We start from the raw sequence: 8,732 nt of genomic DNA on the forward strand, positions 1-8,732 counted from the left end.
CACGGAAGCCACCAGGACAGGACCACCACAGAGGACACAGAGGTGCCAGCACCAGAGGAAGCACCAGGGTGCGTAACATTTTCAACAGCAAGGTATATGCTGCTGCCAACGGGTGTGTAATCAGTTTCGACTGTCCATTGCAGACCTCACGGAAGCCACCAGGACAGGACCACCACAGAGGACACAGAGGTGTCCGCACCAGAGGAAGCACCAGGGTACGTAACATTTTCAACAGCAAGGTATATGCTGCTGCCAACGGGTGTGTAATCAGTTTCGACTGTCCATTGCAGACCTCACGGAAGCCACCAGGACAGGACCACCACAGAGGACACAGAGGTGTCCGCACCAGAGGAAGCACCAGGGTACGTAACATTTTCAACAGCAAGGTATATGCTGCTGCCAACGGGTGTGTAATCAGTTTGGACTGTCCATTGCAGACCTCACGGAAGCCACCAGGATGGGACCACCGCAGAGGATTTCAGTTTGATGAACCTTCAGCGGATAAAGATGCCCCAAACAATTAAAGTCCGAGGCCGGCCAAAAGGGGCTTTGAAGACGGTCATCGGAATCCCAGCAAAAAGGCGGAAATGCCATAACAAGGCTCCTTTTTCCTTTTCAGGGACCGATGCAGTGGCAGTGTCAGATCACCAAATGACAACTAATGGAAGAGATGGCAGTGAACCAAAAAGGAAGAAGCCCTCTCCTGCAAGATTTGTTGACTTGCCAACAACAGCGAAACAGTTGACAATGCTGAAATGGTTTGTCTCAGAATCTAAGGCAGGACTGGCATTATTTGAAAATACTTTGTTGGGTGAGTACATGCTTTCTTCCATCCTGTTGAGTGCATGTGAACAATACCAGAAAAGATTAGGGTTTTGCAAATCAAAGCACTAGATCATATTAGTAAAGTTTATACTCTCATAATCTTTTTTTTGCCGTCTTTTTCAGAGGAGACGGATGTCGAGGTGTTTCCCTGCAGGGTCTGTGATGCAGCACTAGACAACACCATAGACCTCAAAATTATCTCGGAGTTTTTCACACCTGATGCATGGGCTGCGGTATGCAGTGTAGTTCAAACAAAGAAGGAAAATATGACTAGGAAATGTAATTCATGCAGGGAAATTTTGGGAGATGAGTCTGTGGCCTGTGAAGGGTGTCTTCTTTGGTATGACATCATCTGTGCACGTGTGCCAAAGTCAAGGCTCTCAAGCAAAACCCCATGGTTCTGCAAAAAGTGCTTAGAACTTAAGTTCTCATTGTCATTATGTGTGTACATAGTACAGGTGGCCCGGTGTATACAGTGTATATAATTCTGTGGACTACTGAATAATGCAAGTTATTGCCTTGTCTCATAAGTGCAATTTGAGGTGTTGTATAGCTGTATATTTGGTTCTTGCTGTTCGCATTTCTCTGTCTTTGCAGTCTGCTGGCAGTATTTTCTAAATAATAATAAAAAATAAGTAGCTTGTTACAAGTAGGTGTACATAATAAATGCATGACTAACGCGAGTTTCTTGTGCACTGTGATAATCATTGTGATGTGTGAATATTAAACTTATTTGAGCACACTTATTCTGCTTTCATTGTGTATCAGAGCTAGACGATATGGGCTGCCAGAACAAAAATGTTGTGGTGACACTGAAGGGACATCTAGTTTTTCTAAATGCAGGCTATAAATGTGGTAGCTATGGACAGAATAGCGAGTAAACAGGCGAGCTGGTGGAAATGAACATTCGTAGCGGACCACGAGATTTATGTCTGCAGCATCTTTTCGTGCTGCAGTTTCAGGGTTGCACTATGGATCATCTTGCAGGTTGTAAGTTTCCCCGTGGTACATGACTGTTGATGCAGCTGATGACAGCTGTACCATAACTGTCATGTACATCAAGGACGAGATTTAAAACTTTTGTTTGCCCAAGCTCAGGCTTTACCTATCATGGGTATGATCCTCCAGCTTGTCTGCATTTATGCCATTTTGCAACTCCTCTTTCAACCTCTGCCTAGCGTGAAGCATACTCTCGTAATGAAGGGGTACCGAAAGACACAGAGGGTCAACGACAACAAATTACTTTACATATTATTATTACTACTTACGCTCACTCGAATGAGAAATGTTAACACACCCTAGGCCAACATATATACAGGGTGTCCCAGAAAACGTGTCACTGAATTATAATAAAAAAACTACACCACCTAGAGTCATGCGGTCAATGGCATTTGTTCTTACTGGGTTTTCGCCACCTCCTCATGTGAATGTCGTGTAACGTAAGTTAAATTATGTAAATTTTTGCGAGCTTAAGTCGGAAATTAGCCTAGTAAATGTCACTTTTTTACCCCACCAATGTGAAGAGCGTGTCTAATTTAGTCAAATTAATGATAAATAATTGACAGGGATATTCAGGGGCTATCCCATCGGAAAAATAAAATAAATGAAACAGAACAAAAAAAAACTGCGAGTCCTGGAATCAAACCTAGCGACTTTCATATATTACATATTCATGGGACAACACCCAGTGATCATTATTACTGTCAAAGAGCTGCAGCGCCCAAACACCACGACCCGACTGACCACCGCCATGTTTACTCTAGAGAGTCTAGTGTTTAATCTAGAAAGAGGTCACGTGGTACAACTCTGTCATGTGACCTAATCGACCCGCGAGTTTAACATCTGTGAGCAACTCCTCAGCTAGATATACAAAAACACGTTACTGACAGAAGGGTTAGAAAGCAAGCGAGCTGGTGGTAGATATCCATTGATGGGTGGTAGACATCCAAAACACGTTGTTGCAACTTCTGTCGTTAGGGGTACCGTATACCGTTGTATTTTGAATTACATTTTAAGAATATTATCTTTGTTTAGACACTAACAGGGCAGAAAACAGCAAAATAGCATATACTTTCGTTTGTTGTACTCTGTAATATTGTCCGTTTCTTGTTGAGCGTGTTGTTGATCAGCTACTGTTGCAACTTGCTATACCTCTACCAACTGTACCGTCACGGCTGTTGTAAATCTAACTGGCTATTGGCATTACCATTGATGTAACTCTAACTGGCTGTTGCCGTTACCGTTGATGTAACTCTAACTGGCTGTTGCCGTTACCGTGGATGTAACCACGCCACTGCGTTTTAAAAAAATAGAAGTTAGTTCAGCGAACAGATATCAGCTGTCGAACACACAGCCATCCCGAAAACTATGCCCATCTTCGTTGATGCACCCACGAATCCACAGGAAGACCGCCGTGGCTTTGCCACTCGGATTAAGTATCTGTACCTTGAACTGTGAACAGTTTGGTGTACACTCCAGAAAACGAGAACAGGTGATTGCCGATTTCATGGGCGCGCGCGGCCATGCGAGCCGACAAGGACAGTTCAACAGAGGAGCAACGCGAATGTGGCGCTAGTGGTAGGCGCAACAATTTGCACTTCAAACGACGTAACGTGACCAAAAAGTGAGCAGCGAGGATGCTTGCTTGCTCATTTGTCATTATTTGGGCCTGTAATCCACATCACGGTTCAGAAAGGCTGCTAAATGCCGATGACCGGCACAAGAAAAACGTGTTTGCAATGTTTTTTGACCCGTTGCGGTTCAAGCGAATATACCTTCTTTGTGCTTCCTTCCTCTTTTTTTTTTCTTTCTTGTTTTTTCTTTTTCTTTATTGTTTTTTACTGTTGTCGGTTCGTTCCGGAGCCCTAGCTTGGAAAGCTGCTCCTGTTTAGTTTCGGTATAAATCGGAATGTGGGGCCAGGGGGAACAGTCCACCGCTCCTCGAGTTTTCACGGTGCTGGCTCTGCCCCCCCCCCCAAATTTTCCCTCCGAGGACCTCTTTGAAAATGCCGTACTTCTCAATCTCTAACTCCATGTCCCGCAGTGCTCTCCTTCAGGTTAGGTTAGGTTGGGTTAGGTTAGGTTAGGGCTCGCTCCCCCTTGCCGACTTCCGAGTTAGTGCGAGCGAGGTATTTCCATAATGGAAAATCTGAAACGGTACACTAAGAACAAATGTCAACTCTGTGGATAATAATTTGAAGCATATAGATGAAGGATTCATCTCATATCTAAACCGATTGCCAGCAATTCTGCTCTTTCTGTTTCTCGAAAGAAAAAACAGCTTCTTAAAAAAAATACATTTTAGTGGATTATGGAAATTAGAATGCCAAAATACCTTGCAGATAAGGTTTTCCTCCACTCGCGTACGCGTAAGTGCGAAACTAATGTACACGTAGTCCTAGTTGTTTTATTTTAAAAAGATATTTATTAAAAATGGCTACGACCACGAAGTATATGCGTTTGTGGCACCCCGTTTATTTATTTGTGTGTGTGTGTGTGTTTCAGCTTGGACAAACTTTTATTTAAAAAAGTCACAAGAGCACGTCATTTTCACAGTTGAGTTCTACGGGCGCGTATCTTTTCCAAGAAAGACTATAATTATGACTAATCAATTAAATTCATTAATTAACTCTAATAAGGACGTCTTGAACAAAAGCCAGATACCGATATGGGAGACTGTCCTGGTGAAAATCCACACCACGTTAAAAAATTTTGAAACACGTACGTGTATTAAAATACCCATCCCTGAATTTTGACATGCAAATGGGCCAAAACTGAAACCGTGGCAACCACGTTTGGGGGGGGGGGGGGGGGTCTTCACGGTACGGGATACTTCTGTATGTCAACTGCGCTCTCAGCTATATTGTCTTGGTTAAGAAACCCCATGTTTCTGGAACGTAGAGAGGGAAAAAAGAATCACAAAGCACGAATATACTTCAAGTACTCTTCTCTTTAGGGAAGCGAGGAAGCGAGAGGTTTATTGACTCTACGTTGCACTATAGTGTCAGCGCGCTGAGCGGTTGAGCTGGAATTGGAATTATAATTGGAAATGAATCAAAAATAATGATAAATAATACTAAAAAGAAAAAGAATGAAAGAAGCGTTATCTGAGCTGATCGAGCTCGGTTCACTCTGGAAATTGTTGCACCGACGACTGGCGCCACGTTCGAACTTACCTAACATTGCTCCTCTGTTGAACTGTCCTTATCGGCTCGCATGGCCGCGCCCATGAAATCAGCAATCAGCTGTTCTCGTTTTGTGGAGTGTGCACCAAACTGTTTGTAGTTCAAGCTAAGGTACTTAATACGAGTGGGAGAGCTTCGGCAGTCTTCCTGTGGATTCGTGGGTGCATCAACAAAGATGGGCATAGCCTTCGGGATGTGTGTGTGTGTGACAGCCGATGTCTTTCTCCGTCTGTTACGTCGCGAGACAACTGAGATCGCCGTCTGTGCGCGCTCAAGAAGCTTGAAATCTGCCCTGATACATATACAGTAATATATACCTTCAATATACGTTGATACATATACGGTCAATAAATTCGGACTTGCTCCACGGCAATCTTTCCCGGAGTTCACAAGAGACACTGTTTGTGGATTTATGCCTTACATTTAATCTATCGCATGTCGTTCCACATCCTACCCGAATAACTCATGCCACGCAGTCAACCCTTGACTTGGTTTTAACCTCCCATCCTGAGCACATCACTTCTTTGCATGTCACTGATGGTCTCAGTGACCACAAGGCCATTTTCTAAGATATCTCTTCAAGTAGTCCAAATGTTCATAAATTCAACGATAAACGAGGGTCTTGAAGCTCTGTATGAAAATTCCTTTCATAGCACCTTGCCTCACTCCATTGACGATAACTGGTCCCTCTTTCGTGGCAACATAAACTACCTTACCGAGTACAATGTTCCAAAGAGAACAGTGAAATCTTATGATCACAATCCTTGGTTCACGAAAAGTCTTAAAATCTGGCTAACCAAGAAAAAGCGTTTATTCAGGAAGGCAAAGCGTCTTGGCGACGACGTATCATGGGCTAAATTTCACTACTGTGAACGGGAATACAGGCGCTCGATCAAACATAAGTTATTTACCATCGACCTCTCGTCTCTCTTGACGAATAAACAAAAACAGTTTTGGAAAATTTTATCTCCGCCAAAATCCCACCTTATCAGTCTAACTGACACCCGCCGACAACGACTGCGCCAACGCTTTCGCTTCCTTGTTTTCATCCGTTTTCAACACCGATACGGGTACACCCAAACTCCATTATCAGTAATCGCCTCCTCACCTATGGTCCCCATTTCTTACCAGCACTCATGTCATTTGTAAAATCATTGGGTCACTTAAGCTGTCGTCAAGTGCTGGTCCGGACTCTATTAACCCGAAGGTTCTATACAACACGAGATCTATTTCCTGCAAGATTCTATGTTGCATATTCCAAGATTCTGCTTTACCGCAGGACTGGAAGACGGCGAAGATTGTCCCTATTCACAAATCAGGCAGTTGCCACATCGTTAATAACTACCGCCCCATTTCACTCACTTCTATAGTATGTAAAATTCTCGAACGCATACTCCAACGTAGTTAAGTACCTTGAAGAAAAATGCTTCTTCTATCCCTTGCAGCACGGGTTTCGAAACCTCTTTTCATGTGAAATTCAAGTAGCCAGTTTTGTTCACGACATCTTTCTCCACGCGGACAATAATCATCAGACTGACGCCGCTTTCTTAGACTTTCGCAAGGCCTTCGATATGGTGCCGCACTCTAAGCTTCTATACAAACTCTATCTGCTTAACCTCGACCCGTATGTCGTCCGTTGGATAGCTCAATTTCTGACTAATCGTACGTTATTTGTTACTTGCAACAACCACCTATCCCCAGATGTACCTGTGCTTTCTGGTGTCCCTCAGGGTTCAGTCCTCGGCCCTCTCCTTTTCCTTATCTATATAAATGACCTTCCTTCAAGCATATCTTCCACGATTCGTCTCTTTCCTGATGACTGTGTAGTGTACAGGCAAATCCTCTCTCCTTCTGACCAACTAACCTTACAAAGCGACCTTTAACTAATCCAGCGTTGGTGCAATGAGTGGCAAATGCCTGTGAACATTGCAAAGTGTCGCATTTTGTCGTTTTCTCGAAGACGGGTCTCCTGTCTTCCTCCCTTCCCCTACATTCTAAGTGATATCACATTAACCCGAGCAGATTCTTACAAATATCTTGGAATCCACCTTTCCTTCAACCTAACTTGGAACGAGCACATCAACCACATAATAACTAACGCTTCTCGCTCCCTAGGCTTTGTTAGACGCACCCTCAGGTTGGCGGCCTCCATCTTAAGCTCCTAACCTTCACGGCTCTTGTACGAAGCAAGCTGGAATATGCATCACCTATTTGGGACCCTCCCCAAAAGTATCTCTGCGACACCGTAGAAGCCATCCAGAATCGGGCTGCCCGTTTCATTTCCAACGACTACTAATTCGATCCTTTGTAACCGCGTTAAAATCAAATCTTAATCACGACTCACTCGAACATCCTTCCCCGTCTTGTCAAGTTTGCTCTCTTCCATAGGTTTTTTTCATCTTGCCACCGCACCAATCGCCCATCACCTGCCCGAGTCTCATTTTTCCTCCCATCGACCACACTAATAAGGTCACACGCTTTCATTGTAATACCCATCACCTATCGCAACTATTATTGAGCATACAGTATTTTGTAACACCCTCTCCCGTTCACTCCACCCACAAGGCCACCACGCTTGTATGTCATCAGTTGCTATGAAATCTCTCTCTCTCTCCCTTATCATATTTGTTGATTATCTGTACTTATGTGAACGAACTCCCTGTTTCATGCTTTAATACTTGTTTTCATATAAGATTGTACTGTCGTCGTTTCTTTATTTTCCTGTTTACTTACTGCTAATTGTGTTGTTCTTTTTTGCTTGCTTGTTTGTTTCTGTCAGGTTGCTGTAAATGTATTTTACGCTCCAGTTCCCATCCCCCATGTAATGTCCTCCGGATCCTCGGGGTCCTCGAAATAAATAAATAAATATGAATGTTATACTAGTGTGAGCAAGTAGCGTCTGATGTAGGTCCAGGGTCTCGCCATGATACAGTGAGGAATACTGCGACACACTTGATTGAAAGCATTGCTGCGAGTTAGCTTGTTTCCCGACTGATTGTGCGCTGAACTGAACTTGCATTTTTGTAAAACAACTTCAATATAATGCAGTAGTAGAGAGGTAGTTTTCTTTGTTTTGTGGCATATTGCGCTCACTTCATCTGCTTTCTCTTGGGCCCCGTCGCCGCCTCAATGGGGGTCCTGACACGTGGTTTGGGAAACACTGAGGCGTACTGTATGTTGTTACATGTGACATATTGTAGTGTACTGAAGTCAGCTTCACTGTTGTATTGTTTCTTCGCACGGTTACTTCTTCAACGTTACTTGAATGAGGAGCGTGGAGAATGAGGAAATGTATGCCTTGCATGTTCTTGATGTTCTCTAATTGCTCAACCCTGCTGTTGGGCTAAAATCCAGCAACTACACAAAAAGATTAACAAATGCAGAACAGAAGGCAGAAACACGGACACAATGACATGATTGAGATCATGATATGCTGTCAATTTTTTCTGTGTCTCTGGTTCTGCATCTCATGAACATGTGCCACATTGCCAGCACCCTTTCCCTCTAACTACGAAGAGAGCCTCTCAGTAATAAAAATGCAGGTTGTCAAATGCACGTAAACAGTGCTTACATTTTTTGTGGTCTTCGCTCATCTAATGTTTATGGCAGAAAATGCTAATCTATTCACATGGCATACTGAATATGAGTGTGCTCCACAGCCACAAACTACATTGCACTGCAGTATGTTTATCGGCACACATGAAATTACCCTTCATAAGTGCA

At 43.5% G+C, this 8,732-nt stretch overlaps 1 long non-coding RNA gene across 1 annotated transcript; it reads left to right on the forward strand.

The window, feature by feature from the left end:
- The first annotated feature begins 443 nt into the window (after positions 1-443).
- Positions 444-1,356, forward strand: LOC135395594 (uncharacterized). Its single transcript, XR_010423201.1, has 3 exons — positions 444-811; positions 949-1,058; positions 1,118-1,356. It is a non-coding gene; the product is annotated as an uncharacterized LOC135395594 (long non-coding RNA).
- Positions 1,357-8,732: the final 7,376 nt, after the last annotated feature.

Source organism: Ornithodoros turicata, chromosome 5 (genome assembly GCF_037126465.1).
Source record: "Ornithodoros turicata isolate Travis chromosome 5, ASM3712646v1, whole genome shotgun sequence".
Taxonomy (NCBI): Eukaryota; Metazoa; Arthropoda; class Arachnida; order Ixodida; family Argasidae; genus Ornithodoros; species Ornithodoros turicata.